This window comes from Hyla sarda, chromosome 1, assembly GCF_029499605.1.
Source record: "Hyla sarda isolate aHylSar1 chromosome 1, aHylSar1.hap1, whole genome shotgun sequence".
NCBI classification, from domain to species: domain Eukaryota; kingdom Metazoa; phylum Chordata; class Amphibia; order Anura; family Hylidae; genus Hyla; species Hyla sarda.
In genome coordinates, this window is record NC_079189.1 from 524,243,788 (window position 1) to 524,265,924 (window position 22,137).

The 22,137-nt window shown below is 41.8% G+C and overlaps 1 protein-coding gene and 1 long non-coding RNA gene across 2 annotated transcripts in view; one reads left to right on the forward strand and one right to left on the reverse strand.

The window, feature by feature from the left end:
* Positions 1–11,893, forward strand: part of LOC130290809 (uncharacterized) — a 66,219-nt gene extending 54,326 nt beyond the window's left edge. Inside the window, exons 3-4 of the long non-coding RNA XR_008847703.1 lie at positions 10,302–10,421; positions 11,647–11,893. This is a non-coding gene — a long non-coding RNA (uncharacterized LOC130290809). The remainder of the gene's footprint in view (positions 1–10,301; positions 10,422–11,646) is intronic.
* Positions 1–22,137, reverse strand: part of VCAN (versican) — a 188,050-nt gene that overhangs the window by 151,277 nt on the left and 14,636 nt on the right. The window lies entirely within an intron of this gene.

Here is a 22,137-nt window from a genome sequence, read left to right on the forward strand (position 1 = left end):
AGGATCGTAGTCAGGGGCAACGGCAGAAGGTCTGGAATCACAGGCAAGGAACACACAAGGAACGCTTTCACTGGCACTAGGGCAACAAGATCCGGCGAGGGAGTGAAGGGGAAGTGAGGTGATATAGGGAAGTGCACAGGTGTAAACACTAATTGGAACCACTGCACCAATCAGCGGTGCAGTGGCCCTTTAAATCGCAAAGACCCGGCGCGCGCGCGCCCTAGGGAGCGGGGCCGCGCGCGCCGGGACAGAACTGACGGGGAGCGAGTAAGGTACGGGAGCCGGGGTGCGCATCGCGAGCGGGCGCTACCCGCATCGCGAATCGCATCCCGGCCGGAGGTGGTAACGCAGCGCCCCGGGTCCGTGGAACCGACCGGGGCGCTGCAGTGAGGGAAGTGTAGCGAGCGCTCCGGGGAGGAGCGGGGACCCGGAGCGCTCGGCGTAACAATACCCCATCCATATGTTGATGTAAAATGCTCTGTGGGTGAACTACAATGCTCAGAAGAGAAGGAGCGCCATTGGGCTTTTGGAGAGAAAAATTTGTCTGGAATTGAAGGCCACGTGGGTTTACAAAGCCCCCATGGTGCCAGAACAATGCACCCTCCCCCCACATGTGACCCCATTTTTGAAACTACACCCCTAATGTAATGTAATAAGGGGTACAGTGAGCATTTACACTCCACAGGTGTCTGACCGATTTTTGGAACAGTGGTACATGAAAATTAAAAATGTAATTTTTCCTTTGCACAGCCCACTGTTCCAAAGATCTATCAAATGCCAGTGGGGTGTATATGCTCACTGCACCCCTTATTAAATTCTGTGAGGGTTTTTTCAAAATGGTGGTCACATGTGGGGGGTCCACTGTTTTGGCACCATGGGGGGCTTTTTAAACGCACATGGCCCCTGACTTCCATTCCAAACAAATTCTCTCTCCAAAAGCCTAATGGCGCTCCTCCTCTTCTGAGCATTGTAGTTCGCCTGCAGAGCACTTGACGTCCACTCATGGGGCATTTCCATTCTCAGAAGAAATGGGGTTACAAATTTTGGGGGTCATTTTCTCCTATTACCCCTTGTAAAAATGTTAAATTTGGGGAAAAAAATGCATTTTAGTGAAAAAAAATGTAATTTACACATCCGACTTTAAGGAAAAGTCGTCAAACACCTGTGGGGTGTTAAGGCTCACTGTACCCCTTGTTACGTTCCTTGAGGGGTGTAGTTTCCAAAATAGTATGCCATGTATTTTTATTTATTTTTTTGCTGTTATGGCACCATGGGGCTTCCTAAATGTGACATGCCCCGCAAAAACCATTTCAGCAAAATTCACTCTCCAAAATCCCATTGTCGCTTTTTCCCTTCTGAGCCCTCTAGTGCACCCACAGAGCACTTTACATCAACCTTTGAAGTTTTTCCTTACTCGAGAGAAATTGGGTTATCCATGTGTTTTGTTTTTTTTTTGCTGTTCTGGCACCATAGGGGCTTCCTAAATGCGTCATGCCCCCCAAAAAACGATTTCAACAAAATTTGCTTTCCAAAAGCCAAATGTGACTCCTCTTCTGAACATTGTAGTTCGCCGGCAGAGCATCTTTTTTTTACATCCTAACATGGGGTATTTCCACACTCAGAAGAAATGGGGTTACAAATTTTGGGGGGTATTTTCCCCTATTACCCTTTGTAAAAATGGTAAATTTGGGGAAAATCTGCACAAAAAATGTCATGTACACATCCGACTTTAACAAAAATTCATCAAAGACCTGTGGGGTGTTGAGGCTCACTGGACCCCTTGTTACATGCCTTGAGGGGCATAGTTTCCAAAATAGTATGCCATGTGTTCTTATTTTTTTTTTTTGCTGTTATGGCACCATGGGGCTTCCTAAATGTGACATGCCCCGCAAAAACCATTTCAGCAAAATTCACTCTCCAAAATCCCATTGTCGCTTTTTCCCTGCGAGTGTAAAAAGGGAAGATTTTGAATTTTCTCCTTCACTTTGCTGCTATTCCTGTGAAACACCTAAAGGGTTAATATACTTGAATGTCATTTTGAATACTTTGAGGGGTGCAGTTTCTATAATGGGGTCATTTATGGGGTTTTTCCAATTCACTTAAAAACTGAACTGGTCCCTGAAAAATTCAGACTTTGAAAATTTCGCAAAAAAATTCGAAAATTGCTGCTGAACTTTGAAGCCCTCTGATGTCTTCTAAAAGTAAAAACATGTCAACTTTACGATGCCAACATAAAGTAGACATGTTTTATATGTATTTGGAATGTCTATTTTCCTTACAAGCAGAGAGCTTCAAAGTTAAAAAAATGAAACATTTTCTAATTTTTCCTGAATTTTTTTAATTTTTCACCAAGAAATGATGCAAGTATCGACGGAAATGTATCACTATGTTAAATTAGAATATGTCACAAAAAAACAATCTTGGAATCAAGTTCATAAGTAAAAGCATCCCAGAGTTATTACTGCTTAAAGTGACAGTGGTCAGAAGTGCAAAATATGCTCTGGTCCTTAAGGTGACAATGGGCTGGGTCCTTAAGGGGTTAAATGAGATGAGAATGGCTTCATGACCAGTGTGAACTCTAGTAATCCTATATGACATATTAAAAGACGTTTGTTAGTTTTCCTGAAAGTTACTACTTCTACAGCAACCATGCAGACTTTGCATCTCCATGGTATCAAACAGCAAACAAACTGTGTAGAATGAGTCTGAGGTCATATTCCTTTCTATACGTTCTTTACATCTTGCTTACAAAGCAAATGCATGTTAGTATACATAAGAAGTCACATGAAAGAAAGTACGAACCTGCGAGGCTGTGGCACAACAGTCCACAGAAGTGGTCATCTGGGGGGTGGTCTTCTCAAAGAAAATGGTGACTCATGTATGGTGGACTGAAAATCTGGGCTGAATAAACAGGTGGTCTTTTGGAAAGGTTTCACCGTATTTGTATATTTGTTAAAAAGGGATGTATGTTGTATAGTGTAATCTTTACAAAACACTGAAAATGTATTAAAGATTATTCTGTAAATTAAAAAAAAAAGTACATTTTTGCAATAATAAGTTATCTACACAAGTACTTTGTAGTTTGGATAGAGGACACCTGGAGCTGAAGTTCAGTCTTTCATTTTACAGGTTACAGCTAATCCATGGAAAGGTCAAATTACCTTATAAATCATATTATAATCCACCATAAGAGTGGAAAAGTCCCCGAAGCCCTGCTGTGGATAATAACAAGCTAATTCACTAGACTGAACTCTCTGGTTGGGTTTAAGAGAAAGCTACACATGGTCCCCGGGATGAACATGGGCTTTAGGATGCTTTAAAGATTGTACGTAGGACTCTTACAGTATGTTAGACACTTCAAGGGGTTGTCCAGGCAGCATATATTTTATATATATTTTCTGTTCACGGAGGGGATATTTAAAAAAAAAAAACACTTACTCGCTCCCACAATACCAGCAATATCACGGAGCTACAGTGAACGTGGTGCTTTGGGTTGGGGGATGAGATGTCAAAGGCTCACTCGGTAACTGAAGCACAACACTGCAGCAGAAGATTCTTTTTGTTGCCCATAGCAACCAATTAGAGTTTGGCTTTCATTTTACCAGAGCAATTTAAGAAATGAAAGTTGAACTGTGATTGGCTGCTTTGAGCAACAAAGAACATCTTTCTAAAAGATAAATCTCCCCCAATAACCTGTTGCCGTCTCATCCTACAACGGCAAGTGGTGTATGGCGCGAGCTCCTGACCCGGGCCCGTGCCATACCGGCCAGCCACCAGCTGATTCCTGTAGCTGAGGGCCGCCGTTAATAGCCGACATGCGGTGATCGCTACGGCCGGTTATTAACCCTTCAGATCGCTGGGTCTAAAGGGACATTTAAACCATCCCTGGTGGTCCAGTGGGGTGGATCACCCTCCCCACACGCAGTGCGATCGTTGGGGGGGGGGCGATCCACTGTGGAGATAGCCGGAAGGCTTACCTCTGCTTCCGTCCCTGTCCCGACTCAGAGATTGATAAAGCCTGATGATAACGGGGTGCTGCGTGAAAGATCACGGGGGTCCCCAGCAGCGGGACCCCCGCGATCAGGCATCTTATCCCCTATCCTTTGAATAGGGGATAAGATGTCTTACACAAATTCACAAAAGGTGCAAACTAAGTGGAACATCACACATTATTTTGTATCAAGTTACACAATAATTCTTCTTACAACTTGTCCCCAGATACCCAAGAAGAGTAAACAACCATGCCGTCAATAGTGATGGCACAGGTCCATGGGGTTCTAGTGCCGATGCATTTCAGCAGGGAGAGATGTACTCTAGATATTTGCCTGCATATTCCAGCTGGATATTCAGAACCCAACACACACCAACGAAAAACGATGAAAGGTTGCTGCACCGGAATTTTTGAGTGCAATTTCTCACTCAGAAATTCTGTAGTGTGAGTGGACCCCCAATGTCAGTCCTGTTCTTACGGTCAGTGAGTATAGTCTCGTAGCCTTACACTGACTCACACGACCAGGCAGAATCTGCTGGGTTCTATTAATTACTGAAAATAACAGCAAGCAGCAATGTGAGTGCATGTCAACTGTTGGGGTAAGTGACCACAGCATTTTGTGTGTTAGTATGGGTTATGTAGTAGATAAGTGGCATGGAAGGGCAGGGGGCTGTCCATAGGCTCCCGTACACTTAAATAGTACCATGTAGTGATGAGCGCCGGGGGACATATTCGAATTTGCGATATTTTGTGAATATATGGATTAATATTCATCCTGTGTTTGCGAAATTCGCATATTCGCTATGTTCGTTCACTTTTTTTTCCATGCAAAAATCGTTATGAAATTCGTATATGTAAATGCACCATTATATAGTGAAGGGGTGGGCAACTTTCCTATTGGTTGCTAGGGATGTTGCTAACCTTTGACAGCTGTATTTGCATCCTTCTCATTGGCCCACAAGCTAAAAGAAGTGAGGGATCAGTGTCCTCTGGAAGTGTTGATATTCACGAATATTTGCATATTCACCTATACAAAATATTTGTGCTCCACACTGACGCGCACAGTAAATAATATTGTAGCCTTCTTTGGACCACAAGCTGGAAGCAGGGAGAGATGATCACTTTCCTTTTACACAGTACACATTGTTGTGATGTGTACTGTGGAGAAAAAAAAAATATTTGTCATTCCGGATATATAGCGCTATATAATAAATATTAGCAAAATCGCGAAGTGCCGATATTTGCGGTAAAAACACGCATTTCGAATATATTTACGCTCAACATTAGTACCATGCTCTCCTGGCTCTAGGAAAAGTGGTTTCCTGTAAACAAGCGATGGGATAAGGAGAGCTTTTGGTGGTGGCACCACATTGAACTACCAAACAGGCTGAACAAGAGGGCAACAAACATTTACAACTAGTAGGAGGAGACACAAGCATGTGCATGAAATTGTGCAAGTCCTATTAGAACATTCACAGAATATTCTACAGCAAATATGCCACATGTGAATATATCCTAATAGATTAGCGGTGCATATATCCCCTGTGCCTTTGGCCCAATGGTAATCTTTTTTTATGTTCATAGCTGTCCTAACGTTTTCATCCCACACTACAACACATATTTTTCTCATTTCCATATCTTCATTTACGATATAAGACTATTCCAATGGCTTACTTTAATAAGAAGCAGACACCAGTAGTGACGTACTGAATTGCCATGCCTATGATAAAACAACCAGGGACGTATAGAGACCACAATGTGTTTTGAAGAGGTGACAGTGACAGAAAAGCTTCGCCGTTCACAGAGCATACAATGGGTGCTGACAGGTAGATGACAAGCGCGTCTTTTCACAACGCTAAATGAAACATGGGCTATCTGTATTGTAGTTAAATATTTTACTTCCGTAGATACCGGAACGCGGAGGATCATTAGTGTCAATGGTTTGCAGTGTTCTTCAGAGTTATAGGACATATTTATTTCACATCCCATGTCATTATGGAAATGCAGCCGGAGTTGTTGCTGAAAATCTTGGCTAAAACAGAAACTGGCTCAATATTAAAGAAAACATTGCTGTTGTATTGTGGTTGAAGGCTTTTTCATTAGCAGAACTCACAATTTCAATGAACTTTTGATCTAGATTCCTGGACTTGTAATGAACCTTATTCTGTAGAAAAATGACCTAAATTGCTAAATTATAGAACCCCCAAAAGTAGACAAAACCTTTTCATTTGAAGACACGGGTGTAGCCATAAGAAGTTTAGGGAACCCTCTGCCATTCAAGACACCAGTGTTACAAGTTCCACATAGTAGGTGGGGCATCTAATATCTATTATAGATGTTGCATGGAACTTGACGTCTAGGAATTTAATGGCCACAACTTTTTTTTTAAATAAAATTATAGCAATCAAAGCAGATGTTAGGAAAAATGCTACTCAAGTATATACATAATTGTTTGGCTTAAAGGGGTACTCCTCCCCTAGACATCTTATCCCCTATCTAAAGGATAGAGGATAATATTCTGATCACGGGGTTCCCGCCACAGGGACCCCCGCGACCTCTGTGCAGTGCCCAGCTTTCATTTAGAATGCTGGGTGCAGGCAAGCGGCTGGGGTTGTGATGTTATGGCCACACCCCTCGTGACGCCACACCACACCCCTTCAATGTAAGTCTATGGGAGGGGGCATGGCAGCCACCACTCCCCCTCCCATAGACTTGCATTGAGGGGGTGTGGTGTGATGTCCCGAGGGGCGTGGTCATGACATCACAATCCCCCACCACCTGCTCCAAGAATTCAGAACAAAATGTTCTGAACGCTGGGACAGTGAAGTACCCCTTTTACCCTTGGCACATAAATACTTATTTTTGTATCTCCATCATAGTTTGCAGTGTCCAAGCCTCAGCTATGAGTTACAACAACCATAAGCATACCCATCAGTTTTAATAAGCCCTTTTAAAGGTGCTGCTAAGGGTTTCCTATATACCTCAACAGTGCATGTACATACTCTCAACACCATGATATCACAGACTCGTGTGGTGTAAAACTTTATATCGGGACAATTTTTTTCAAAATTCTAAAGAAAAATTTTGAAGGAAGAAAATAAAAAATCAGTTTCATCAGTCCAACCAAGTATAATGTGTAGTTATTTCAAAGTTTGGACAGTACTACAGTATAGAGTGGTTCGACATATTACAAATCATTCTTGTTCATGGGATTATGGTTTTCTTCCAATATATATAGTACTCTTGAGAATACAGTAGTCAATATGTATTGCACATAATGAAAAATATATTCATTGCTTTTCGAGTTTTAGGACAGTATATGAGAATTATTATTATTATTAATCAATACAATGTGGTAATGATGAATTTTACTGTGGTCAGGGCTCCTCTCTATACATGGCTTCCTGATAGATTCCATCACATTACTGGGAAATCCATAACAGAAAGGATCACTTAACTATGAAGAGAAGTCATTAGTAGAGCTTTGTGTTAAATACTTATTGATTTATGTTTATTGTCTGGAACTTTTGCTGAAGTCTACTATCACTGACAAAATGTGTTTAAGACAGGAGAAGTGGTATTAAACTGTAGAATATGCCTGGCTGTTTGGCTCTAAATACTGAACTTTAAAGATGTATTCTGGCGAAAATCTGTTTTATCTTAAAATGCCCAAGATGGCGGCATAAATAAGAAATAAACCTGTACTTATCTCCCACTGCTTCCTCGACACCTCTAGTAACACTGTTCTATGCTCCACTGCAATCTTCTTCCTGCTTCTGGGGCCTGGCACGCAACAGTATAACTCAGTGATTGGCTGAATGACATTATAACAGGTTGGGCCCCGGCCTTCTGCCCAGGCCCAATCTTTCATATGGCGCTCAGCCAATCACTGGCTGAGGTGGGACAATGCTGTGACCAGGGATTAGCTGAGCTGCACTGTTGAGAGTCAAGCCCCAGAAGCAAGGAGAGTATCGCAGCAGAGAATGGAACAGCAATACCTGAGGCACCTGGGGAGTGGTGGGAGGTAAGTCCAGGTTTGTTTTTTTTAATACCAGCATCCTATGAATATTAAGATGAAAAGACATTTGCCAGAGAACTCCTTTAAGGAGTTTTCCAAAGAAGACTTTACACATATGCATGACAGAAACATTTGGTTCTGTTTATAAATTTTCATTACGTTAAGCGCATTTTTTCATGCTTTTGTTTATTTTATTTTTTTTACCTTACTCATTATTTGTTATTTTGGAGGGAAATTTTCATTTCAGGTTGATATGGCATTCCTAACTGAGTTATTTTGGCGAAGATACGATAGGTAAGATTGATCAAAACCTCTGCAGAGGAAAAGTAAAGCAGTTGCCCATAGCAACCAGATTGCTTTTTTTTATCATTAAAAAAGGTCTCGTAAAATTAAAGAAGAAATCTGATAGGTTGCTATGGCCAACTGCTTCACTTTTCCTCTGCACAGGTTTTGGCAAATTTATCACAAGTTTGTTCTCAGTCACCAAATCTGCCCTGCCTCCTACTGAAATATAATATCCCCCTTCCTGTCTGGAGTCTAACTCCACAAAAACACAAAAGGGCTAAGCTGATTGGCCAAAGAAGATACACATGACAATAATGACGCCCATTGGAAAAACAAATCAATTAAATCCGAATATATTACCATTATGCTTGGCAGAAATGTAACAAAAATATTTATTTTACTGTATTCATCATTAGACAATCTTTGTTTTTGTCAATTTAGTCTTTTGCATCATTCGGATTTTTGTAATTTTGTTCTTCTTATTCATATTGTTTATTCAGATTATTTTGTTTGTTGCTTCGGATGGATCCAAATGTCCAAATAAGTACATTTTCATATGAAAATCTATTCATTCTGAAACAAATTGCACATGTTTAGAAGGCATTTATGTCATATTAAGATTTTTTGGGGTCTGCCAGTAGTGCTGTCAATCCCATTTTCCTAGTAAAGAAGTGGCTGTGCATCATTTCCATGTTGACTGGAAATGTCACCTTGAAAGATATAAAGAACATTATTATGTACTATTACATAATATATGAAGTTGTACAGAATTCTTTGAAAGTTTTCCAGTTTTTACACCATTCAGTACTACAATAGATAGATGCCATAACTACGTGCTTTAATTTGCCTTTGAACGTTTCCTGGCCAAATAAGGAATAGATTGTGAATATGTATTCTTAGTTCCAATAAGGTTCAGTAAGGCAGGATTCATACTGAGGAATTTCCAAGCATAATTCCACTTAGAATTTATGCTAGGAAATTCCAGTGCAGCAGAATCACATTGCTATCAATGGGATTCCGCTGCGTAGTCCACACTATGGAATTTTAGAGGTACAGTGAAATTCTGCTGCCAAGTGTTATTTTGGCGGATTCCACACTGTTTCAGTCTATAGGGATAGGAATTTCCAGTCGCAATATTTCTGTCTGGAGATTCCTAAGTATGAAGCCTGCCTTATAAGCTGTATTATTCATTATCCCTGATTCCAAAGGGATCCAAGAGCTTTAACCTTTTAAAAGTTGTGAACTTAGAGATATGGAGAATTCCCAGGTTATGATCCGATAAATATTTTTCAATTGGCAGTGGTAGTATAGCAGAAGCAGCAAGTGACTAAAATTGGCACATAATGTAGCCTAGGTCAGAATCAGGACCATAAATACCTGCAAAAAATTTAGAGAACACGGCAGAGCGTGAACAGAAACATAGTCACGGTCAGAGCCATAAGCATCAGATAAAGTATTCAAGTACGTAACCAAGAGCAAAGTCAGGAACAGACCAGAGGTCAAAAAGCAGGAGAGTACTACAAGATGAATTATCTGTGGGGCTACAGATGTAACCACTGCCAATATAAGTAAAATGGAGGGTTGGTCGGGTTTTTAAATTTTTTTGTCATAAATTCTGGCCCAGACAAAATTTGTGGCGCAATGCGCTAAATTCTGGCAGGCAAGATAGTGAATCAGGGCCATTGTTTACTAAGTAATTACAATAAGTTAATTGCATTATTGGTTATAAAGGTCTTTCATACTAGGTTGAGCTATTCTGCTGACAAGAAGCAATAAAAAACCCAGGCACTAGTAGCTTACAATGGATATGATAGGATTTGGTTTCATAAAGAAGCACTAAAGTAAAAAAAAATATGAACCAACATATAGGCAAGTGTCTCTAAATATACCTATCCATCAAGACTCTTGACATGGAGCTAGAATCTTCTCATTGTCCCATAATTCTCTTTTAATCATGTACATTGAGGGTTATAGATTCATAATATTGACTGCTTATTGGAACAATAGGTATAAATCTGGAACATACCAAGAAAACCTACAACCCAAGAAACAATCTTCAGGGACAGATGAGGACTCATTTTCCTTTCCTATCTTACCAGGCTTTTCACTTTCTCATGAGTGTTTAAGGTCAGTATACCACCTGCTACTCCAACCAGCTTTGTGTTTCATCTCCATAAATAGACTGTAGAACTCTTCTGATGCCATAAACAACACCTGAGAGATTGTCTTCCACTGAGAAAGTCAAACAACCAAACAACAGAAGTCACCATTCAAGACAGGTCTGTGATCCAAGGCAGATATTCACATGGGATACCTAACAATAGAATGGAATATAAAGATAGCTATGTAGAGAACTGCAAAAGTCCAAGGAATCACAGCACCAAACAGGCTTAGGATCTTGTGCAAAAGCTGGAGTCTTTTATTTTATCCCATAAAAATATGCAACGTTTCGGCAGCAGTAGCCTTTGTCAACCATGCTTGACAAAGTCTATTGCTGCTGAAACGTTGCATTTTTGTATGGGATAAAATAAAAAACTCCAGCTGTGATTCCTTGGACTTTTGTATTTGCACCTGGGTTGGCTGCCTGACTGAACACTTGCACTGGGGGTGAAATAGGGAAAATGGGACAATTTACGTTTTAATTGGGGGAGGGGGTTTCAACCTGATGTTGTCTTTATCCTTTTCTATCTAGAGAACTGTACAGTATTCCTCAAATAAATATGCTGTAATTTACTAAACAAAAGGATGACAGGTGGTAAAAGAAAACAAGACGGTCTTGACTAAATTGAATTTAACTTTCAACTTGAATAAAAATTTCCACACTGTTGTAAAAGGTTAGCCCCTACAATGGGACTTTAGATAGTTTGAGGTGCTCTTCCATATAACAATACGGGAGTCATGTGAGACCGCCTTCTATAGTCACCTTCCATGGATAGCGCACTGAATACTCATATTGGCGTAACACTGTCTGCTTCACGAATGGCTGTCCCCATCGCCCCCTGCAAAAGCTAATCTGATGGAGACACTGAGACGTTTATTTACCTTAGATAGAAAAGAGGTCCTCCTCCACAAACATAGAATGGTAAAAAAGCTTTTGCTAAATGGGCACTGGTTCTCACTCATTATTGTGTGTCTGAATTGTCATCCATCACATGCCCTTTTGTTAGCATACAATGGTATGCTTTAGCGGAACTTTCTGGCTGCTTAGGGGCTCTGAAGGTCTCGTAGCTACATTTAGATGGTCTCTCTCTCTCTCTCTCTCTCTCTCTTTCTCCATCTCTCTTTTCTTGATCGTTTTTCCTTCTTATATTTTTTCTATTTACTCATACATGATATTGTATTTGCCCTCCAGGTTTATTGCTTAGACGCCTGCATTTTCCATGGAAGCGTCCACCGATCCTCCATACTTTTTTTTGCATTTTCTAGTGGGACTTAATAGATAGTTCTGTCCTGCAGTATGGAATCAAGATATACCCAAAACATTGCTCACTGGACAATTTTCCAATTCCAATTCCCGAAACCTGAGACGCTCATGGACTGTTTATATTTTCTGCTATATGGTTGTTGCATCCTTGTTTCTCTCATACATGAGATCGTGTACTACATGTTTAATACTGTTTGTGTTAGTAAATAATAAATTATTAAAAATTCCAGACTGATGTTAAAAATGCCGCTAATGGCGAATATAAATGTGCATTCAATTTTACGTCCATAACAACTGAAATTAATGGGAAAAAATTACAGTTTTTTTTATATGTAGAACAGGCTTGTGTTTGGATGTTTCCTATCCCCCAGAAACCAGTGTGAACACAACCTCAGAGTTATTCAAGGTCACTGAGAGTGAACTTACACTTTATATTCTGTGTTCATAAACAGTGAGCAGTGTAGACTTCTGCTATGTATTAATGCTATTACCATACTACATGCATTTTCTCCAGGTTTATAATATAACCTGTAAGGCATTTTGGCAATTTATATTGTGGAAACTATAAAAGGAATCAGCTAACAAGTAAATTCTTTGTTCTCTTAAACAATGGACTACGTTGGATTGTCTCTCAAGATATTTCTTATTTTTATCATTACTGTCGAAAGCCCAGGAACATGGCCAGCTGCTCATTACTTATAGGAAATACCACTGGATGAAACCGCAATACTTACTCATGTCATGATTCAGCCGTGTCCCACCTAGATATATAGCTGGATACAGAATGTCTAACTCCCTTATATCACTGGCCTTACACCAGATTCCCAGACCATGAAGCTATCGTTTTGGAAGCAGATAAATCCTGCCGAACACTTGGTGATACTAATGGTTAATGTCTGTTCTGGATTGTGCCAAATAATCAAATGAGTTTGACCCAGTAATCTAAATCATTGCAGAGGATCACCCAGGAGTTACTGTTCTGCATTGCTAATGCTGTTGGCTAGTATCTGTGTTTTATGTTTTAGTGATGCATAAAATCCTCCATGTGTTCAGTCAAAGACGGAAGGAATTTAGCAAACCTTTTATGCTTCTTTCCACCCATTTAAAATGACCGCACCACTTTTACAATGTGACAGAACTTATTACATAGGCACTCCCATTTAGGATGGAAAAAGGCTGGTGGTGTGTTTCTTTTTCATTTCAGTGCACGTCTGACACTCTTTACTGACATCCAAAAAAGTCACTTTGTTTGTCACACCACCTTATAAACCTTGGACGAAATGCGGACAGACATAAAGAAAATGAGGTCGGGGAAACTAATATTTTGTTTAGAATGGATAATAGCTATTTTATGAACAGTATAACTGGCCTATCATGGGACAATCAAGTGGGCCCAGATTCTGAAACAACCGGTGCCTAACTACCTTAACACCCATGAGGAAAACTAATATTGGTCATTCCGAATATATCTCACTAAATTCTAAATATACGTGAAATCCCGAAGTGCCAATATTTGCAGTAAAAATTAGCATTTCGAATATTTGCGCTCAAACACTAATGTTTATATAGTTTATTATTTATATTTTTTTAAGCTAGTACGGGGATTCTGAGGATAAATTTATCACAAGAAGCTTTAGTCAGCTGTAATCTGCAGAGTAAATTGGCATTAAAGAAAACCTGTCATCACTTTCATGCTGCCTGAACCATGAGTCCTCAAGGTGGTCCCTGAGGCTTCTTTCCTCCCCATATAGTGGCTGAATGACACAGCGTGGAGGTGTTGGCAGCATGAGGAGACCACATAGTGGCTGAATGACACAGTGTGGAGGGGTTGGCAGCATGAAGAGACCATATAGTGGCTGAATGACAGCTTGGATTTGGCTGAAGCATGAGGAGACCATATAGTGGCTGAATGACACAGCATGGAGGTGTTGGCAGCATGAGAAGACCATATCGTGGCTGAATGACACAGCTTGGATGTGGCTCAAGCATGAGGAGACCATATAGTGGCTGAATGACACAGCGTGGAGGTGTTGGCAGCATGAGGAGACCATATAGTGGCTGTCTGAATGACACAGCCTGGAGTTGGCAGCAGCATAAGTAGACACTAGGGCTGCACAATCCCTATGATTAAAAGATGAATTCTGAAATGTAAACTGAAGAATTGGGTAGCTAGTGCTACCATAACAACATTTTACTTCCCAGACCCAGGCCCAGCAGCATCAGTAAACCATATATTGCCTGAATGATAGTGTCTGAATGGCACAGCCTGGAGTTAGCAGCAGCATGAGTAGACACCAGGGCTTCACAATCCCTAAGAATAAAAGATGGATTTTGAAATTTAAATTGAAGATTTATGGTAGCTAGTGCTACCATAAAAAATTTTAGGCCCAGATCCAGGCCCAGCAGCATCAGTAGACCATATATTGGCTGAATGACACAGCCTGTAGTTGGCTGAAGCATGAGGAGACCATATAGTGTCTGAATGGCACAGCCTGGAGTTGGCAGATGTCACATGGCAGCACAATGACAGAGCCTGGAGGTGATATCTATAGCAGAAGACCATATAGTGGCTGAATGGCACAGCCTGGAGTTGGCTGACGCATGAGGAGACCGCATAGTGTCTGAATTGCACAGCCTGGAGTTGGCAGAAGCATGAGAAGACCATTGAAATTTAAGAATTTTAAATAGAAATTTAAGATTTTTAAATTGAAATCGAGGGTTTTGAAATTGAACTTTTAATTCCCAAGTTTTAGTGTCCTGGCCCCGGTGTGTGGGTACAAAGGACAAAATCTAACAAGGAGTCACACGTCCCATGTCAGCACAATGACAGAGCCTGGAGGTGGCATCAGTAGGAGAAGGCCATTTAGTGGCTGAATGGCACAGCCTGGAGTTTGTGGCAGCATGGGGAGACCATATAGTGTCGTAATGGCACAGCCTGGAGTTGGCGGCAGATGAGGAGAACAAAGGGCCTCACAATTTCAAAGAATAAAAGATGAATTTTGAAATTTCCATTGAAGATGTATGGTACCTAGTACTACCATAAACATACATAGGTAATGTCCTAAGCCCAGCGCCATCACTAAACCATGTAGTTGCTGAATGACACAGACTGGAGCTGGCTTAAGCATCAGTAAACCATATATTGGATGCAGGCCTGGAGGTGGCTGAAGCATGAGGAGAACATAAAGTGGCTGAATGACACAGCCTGGAGTTGGCTGAAGCATGAGAAGAGGCCATATAGTGGCTGAATGAGACAGCCTGGAGGTGGCAGCAGCAGCATCAGGAGTCCTAAAAGTGACCCGGTGAGTGGTGCGGTGGGTGGCAATACCAGTACCCGGTGACGAAGGTGGGTGAAAAAAGGTCTGATGCGGAGGAATGTTTGTAACTTGGGAGCGGCGCCTTAAATGTGTTTGGCACTATCCATATTTGCGAAATGTTGGTGTGGCACCATGGTCAATCTACTCTCATGCATCTGGCATTGGTGGTTGGAAATCCTGGATGATCCATGCCTCATTCATCTTCACAAAGGTCATTTTTCGTGGACAGACAAGTTCTTCTTGGGGTGACTATGGCCCCGGCTGCACTAAACACCCACTCTGATGGCACACTACTGGCTGGACAGGGCAGCTTCTGCCACCCCACCCCTCCCCAGCAGCCATGGCAGGGGAAGGTGAACGCAGGGGGGCCCCCAATTTAGACCTGCGAGACGATGGACGATGGCACCAATAGGCATCGGCCAACTGACTACATAGGATGCCTCTGTAGTAGGTCATTTTGTCCTCCCTCTCAGTGGGTGTAAAAAGGGCCCCTATTTTGTGATGATAGCGAGGGTCCAATAAGGTGGAGATCCAGAAGTCATCCCGCTGCCAAATGGTGACAATTCGGCTGTCACTACGCAAGCAAGTGAGCATGCATCGTGCCATTTGTGCAAGTGACTCGGAGGGACTCTCTGCCTCCATTTCCACTGCATACTGCCATGGTGTATCTGAGTCCTCTGTCTTGCCTTCCTCATAACCCTCTAGCTCCTCTGGCTGCTCCTGCTCCTCCTCTCCTGTCAGATTACTAGGAAAAACCGCCCATTAGGCGAAACCTAAACTGTGCTCCACTGTGCCCCTTCCCCTTCTTCCTCCTCCTCCTCCAGTTCAGGCACCACAGGGCTCATGTGGCCTTGAGATGTAGGTGCCATGTCTCCAGTGCCCTTATCAGCCATCGTTTCCAACACATGTTGTAAGAAATGAAGCAGTGGAATTACGTTGTTCATCCCGTAATCCTGGCGACTTCCTCAAAGGGCCTGAGCAAATGGCAGGTGTCACGTATGAGCACCCACTGGTTCACATTGAAGTTACACAGGGGAGTACCCCTATCGGCTTGGATAATCAAGAAATCAGTGATGGCTTTTCTCTGTTCTTATAGTATGTCCAACATATGGAGGGTGGAATTCTAACGTGTGGCAATGTCACAAATCAGACTATGTTGGGGGATACCGTTCTGACGCTGCACCTCAAGGTGGGTGTGCTTTGCGGTGTACGAGTGGCTTAAGTGCATGCTAAGTTTACTACCCATTGTTAAAATGTCTTTCAAATGGGGGGAACACTTCAGGAACTGCTTCACAACCAGATTGAACATGTGTGCCATGCAGGGCGCATGGCTCAGCCTTCCCAGTCACAGCGCATGCAAGATATTCCTCCCATTGTCAGTCACCATGGTTCCCATTTCCAGTTTTCGTGGAGTAAGCCATGCTCCGATTTATTTACAAATGACTTTTAGCAGTTCCTCCCCTGTGTGACTCTTTTCGCCTAGGCAAACCATGTGAAGAACAGTCTGACACCACTGTGCCCTGCACACATGGTATGCTTAAGGGCCACTGAGACTGGTCTGGGCAGGGGAGGCTGAGGACACGGGGGAGGATGAGAAGACGGAGTCGCACACTGTCACAGGACCAATGGCCTGAGAGCATGAAGGAGAAAGCGGCGTGACTTGTCCAAGTTGGTGTAGCTGTGCAGGAACCACATTCACCCAGTGAGCCGTAATGGACATGTATTGTCACTGTCCATAGTTACAGCTCCAGGCGTCAGCGCTGCCGTGGACTTTGGTTCACACCGACAGGCTCAAGGACTGGACCACCTTCTCTTCCACAAAATTGTGCAGGCCTGGTACTGCCTTCTTCGCAAAGAAATTACGGCTTGGCACTCTCCACCTCGGCTCGGCACAAGCCATCAGTTCTCTGAAAGGTGCAAAGCTCACCACTTGAATAGGGAGGGACTGCAGCACCAGCAACTAAGACAGGAGCACATTCAGCTTCTATGCCGTTGGATGAGTGGGCGCATACTGTTGTCTCTTGGACATGGCTTCGCGCATGGATTGTTGGCGGAATGGCTAACTAAAAGTAGGAGAAGCAGGAGCATCTGGAGCGACAGAAGGAGGGTATCCCTTCGGCTGAGGTTGTGGAGCCTTGGCTGTCTGAAAATGGGAGCGGCGTACCACTGGGTGATGCAGCAGGCTGGACCACTACATCGGAGCCACGGTTCACCCAGGTAGTGTTGCTCGCGAATATTCGCAATACGAATTTTCTTCGCGAATATCGCATATTCGCGAATATAGCGCTATATATTCGTAATTACGAATATTCGGTTTTTTTTTCACAGTACACATCACAGTGATCATCCCTCTCTGCTTCCAGCTTGTGTGGTGTAAAGAAGGCTCTAATACTACTGTGTGAGACTGGTGTGCGATTTTTCGCATATGCGAAAATTAGCATATGTTAATTTTCGCATATGCGAATTTGTTTCTTATCCTGATTTTTTATATGCTAATTTTCGCATATGTTATTTTCGCATACGCGAATTTTTGCATATGCGAAAATAAAATGAGAATATTACGAATATGCGAATATTCGCGAATATGTGACGAATATTCGTCCATATATGCGCGAATATTCGCGAATTCGAATATGGCCTATGCCGCTCAACACTACTCCCAGGCCGCTTTATGGTGGTGAAGCAGATGTTGACACAGGGCCGTGTTGCCAACATTGGGACCCTGGACATGCTTCCCCTTCTGCCGACATATCTTGCATTTGGCTATGTGAACCTCCTCTGGATGCTTGATGAAAAACTGCCACACCGCTGAGTAGCTGATTTTCCCAACGACAGTCCGCACTAATTGACTGCTACTGCCGCAGTCACCTGGAACCCTTTGTTCCACTACCTCCTGGGAAGGTAGGCTGCGGCAAAGCAGGTGGTCTCCCCTGGGACTGTTTGACTCCAGAATTTCCCCTTCCCCCACCATGCTAACTTCCAGCCATGCTACCACCTTGCTCCTGCCTCACGGGCATCCTGCAACTCTCTTCTCCTGAAGATGATGAGGCCCCTTCTGCACCCGGCTCCCAATTGCGATCGGCTTCATCATCATCAACAAGTTTCGGCACGTCACTGATGTCCTCCTCAAGTTCCTCAACAGTGTCTGCCTCAGGACCCTGAACCCTGGCAACACCGCCTCCCACGTTACTCTCCTCATCACTACTAGCCCACCTAGCAGAGCAAGCTACTTCTCCCACCTGGGGTTGCTCGCCGTGCAATAAAATCCGTTGCTTATGTTGCAATATGATGAATCCATTTGTGGATAAATTTTCCTCCTCTTATACTAAAAAATCTTTAAAAATTCAGCAATGTTTAAGTTGCAATACTCAATTTGCAATATATTTGTTATCTTGCAGCTGCAATTTACAATATATTGGACGCACGATTCAAACTGTGCGTTGTCGTATGTCCAAACATAGATCCAATATTAATTAAGAATAAATTCACACTACACAGTGTGTCACGTCATTTTACCTTCGTTCATAAAAATGACCCAACATCCCTACGTTTAATTATACTTGAATCTGTTCCACTTTCAAAACCTAAAAATTTTCAATATCTAATTAACCATGAATCATACTGGATTTTTCTCTGTCTACTTTGGTACCGCATGGTCTGAATGAGACCATAGAGAATGCTCGTTAAAAATCACGACCGTTCTCTATCTTCTCATTCTCATTTGTCATCATTATTATTATTGTTATTTTTTATTTTAGTTCATAATAATTGTTTTATATGTATATTTTTATATATATATAACTTTTATATTGTATATATATATTATATATATATATATATATATATATATATATATATATATATATATATTTGTATATATATTTGTAGAATTTGCCCCTTGGTGAGGAGAACGTCCAAGTCCTTCCCTCCCTATTCCATCTACCTTTTCCTACACTTTTTTTCCTCGCCCCCTGTTGACGTGTCCTCTCACCTTCTGGATAAATTCGACATTCATGTGATTCTTATCATGCCTGATGAAGCTGCTGCTGCAGTGAAACACGTTACATGCTGGGAGAATAAACTACCCTTGCTTTTACTCACCCATGTTCGTCCTGTGACCTGCGCCATTGTTTGAAGCCTGCCTTTACATTAGGGGAGGAAGCGGTGGATGTCTCCTCCATTTGTTGGCTGGGCAGGAGCTGCTGACTGTCCTCTATTAGATCGTCCTCAGTGAATAGTGGAGCTGAACCCACAGCATAAGATACTTCTGTAGGGGAGGGAACAGCATAGGACAGAGGCAATGGGAGAACAGGGACGGCTCCCGGGACATGCCAACTGAGGGTTGTGTCTGAGGAACCTACCAACAGCTGATTGGGGGGTGTCAGATGTCACTTGTGATGAAGTGTATGACCGTGTTAACCTATCGACGACAGCAGATGGGTTGCTGGTCGAGATACAACCGCTAGCGGATAATGGAAGTTCAGGCCTCTCTGTGTACGTCCTGGCACTTCTCTGCCTGACATAATTAGTGTGTATATGAGAGGAGTACAATGCACTTCACTACGAATAAGACAGTATTTGTCTAGAACAGCAGCAGGTGTGCACCTTTGGCTGGCCTTTCACAGTATCTAGGCCCTTGACAGATTAACAGGTACAAAATAGTACACTACTTAGATGTAAGTATGTGGTATACACTGATGTGGGCAGAAAAATGCTCTACAGTACACTTAAAAAAGTATCTGCGTACAACACCAGCCGGTGAGTACTTTTGCCTAGACTTTGAAAGTATGTAGGCCCTTGACAGATTATCAGGTAAAAAATAGTACACTACTTAGATGTAGGTATGTGGTATCAGGTATGCACTTATGATGGCAGAAAAATGTGGTACAGTATGCTTAAAAAAGTATTTGAGTACAACACCAGCCGGTGAGTACATTTGCCTGGACTTTCACAGTATATAGGCCCTTGACAAATTATCAGATACAGAATAGTACACTACTTAGATGTACGTATGTGGTATGCACTTATGAGGGCAGAAAAATGTGGTACAGTATGCTTAAAAAACGTATTTTTGTAAAACACCAGCCACTGATTACTTTTGTCTGTCCTTTCACAGTATGTATGCCCTTGATAGATTAACAGGTACAAAATAGTACACTACTTAAATGTACGTATGTGGTGTGCACTTATGAGGACAGAAAAATGCGCTTCAGTATGCCTAAAAACTCAGTATTTTTGTAAAACACCATCCGGTGATTACTTTTGTCTGTCGTTTCACAGTATGTAGGGCCCTTGACAAATAAACAGGTACAAAATAGTTCACTACTTAGATGTACGTATGCGGTATGCAGTGATGAGGGCAGAAAAATGTGCTACAGTACGCCTAAAAACTCTTTCTTTTTGTAAAACACCAGCAGGTGATTACTTTAGTCTGTCCTTTCACAGTATGTACGCACTTGACAGATTAACAGATACAAAATAGTATACTACTTTGATGTATGTATGCGGTATGCACTTATGAGGGCAGAAAAATGCGCTGAAGTACCCTTAAAAAAACGTAGTTTTGTAAAACACCAGCAGTACACAACAATGAAACTCTTACAGAAATGAGTCGGAGTGGCGTAGACAGTGTAGCAGAGTGAGCTATGCTGTTCCTGTCACTGGGGAGTTACAGAAATAATGTAGCTTAAGACTTGGTGAAAACAACATTTTTTACTATGTGGGCGGGAAACACAATAAGGGCTCTAAAACCCTGGGCCAAGGTACCACTTAGGATGTGCTCATATATAGGATTACTCTGTTTACTGAGTATGTGCATCTGCTTGAAAGGTAGGGGGTATAACGTTTAATGGAACCTGCTTTATTTTACTTTAAACATATTTACAATAAAAAAAATATAATTCAAGAAATGCAAAACAAAGGTTTCAAAAAGGTAACATTAATCCACTGTCGGCTTCACTAAGTGCTGCACAATACAGATGTAATTACTTATACAATAGAATAAAGTCATTCCTTATTTATCTAGCTGTTATATATTCTACAGACAACAGCTGGAAGAAACTGGACACAAAATTAAATTTTATATATATATATATATATATATATATATAAATAGATAGATAGATATACACATATATATATATATATATATATATATATATATATATATATTAAAATCCACACAATTTAGATATCTGGACAGACACTGATTTATCCAACCACTACCTGATTCCCCTATATTCAGGTATGTCAGCAAAAGGGTATGTCAGCGAAATGGGGCCATTATTGTAAAAGCCCCAGATATCAGCTGTTGTTTGCTGGGATTATCCGGCAGTAAAAATCCTTGTTTCATATAAAGAGGTGAAGTGCAGCTGACAATGAGGTAAGTGAATGGTCCAGCGATTGTTCCTGCAGTCTACAGGATAACTGAGCTGTGTAAAGGCTCCTAATAACAAGCTCTGTTCTGCCACCTAAGCCACTGACAGAGCCGTCTGGCATCCACTTATCTCCTTTTGGAACTATTCAGCCTGCCCAGTCTATCTTTCCTGTAACATCTTATATCGGGTAAAGACCAATAAAAATTATATTGTTGAACTGTATTGGCAGTTTCAGACAACTTTGTATGGACACATTATTGTTACAGGGATTTTATCAGATTATAAAAAGTCACAATTGTTCAAGGCCAGTGCCTGGTATTACAGGCCCTGTTCAAGTGAATAGTGCTGAGCTGCAATACCAGGCATTGCCCATAAGCAAGAGTAGTACTGTAAATGGCAAAAAAAACAGACATGTTATTTCTATTAAAAATGAAGCATAAAGCATAGCTATCATATATCATATCTTACAAATCCATATGTTCTGCTGCTCACTCATTCTGATGTCTACTGCTAGGGAAAGGGGCAAGTCCAAAGCCAACACTGAGCCCGCCCTCACTCACTCACCATGGATTCACTTCTGCCCTTAGTGTGTTGTGCATCTAATCACTGCAGGCTGCTCCATAACCCCCTCCTCTTTGTTTTCAGACAGGCATCAGGACAGGGTTGAGCACAGAGGAGTGCTAGTCCTACTCTCATTTCTAGGACTTTGTCCATGCCTGTGCTTA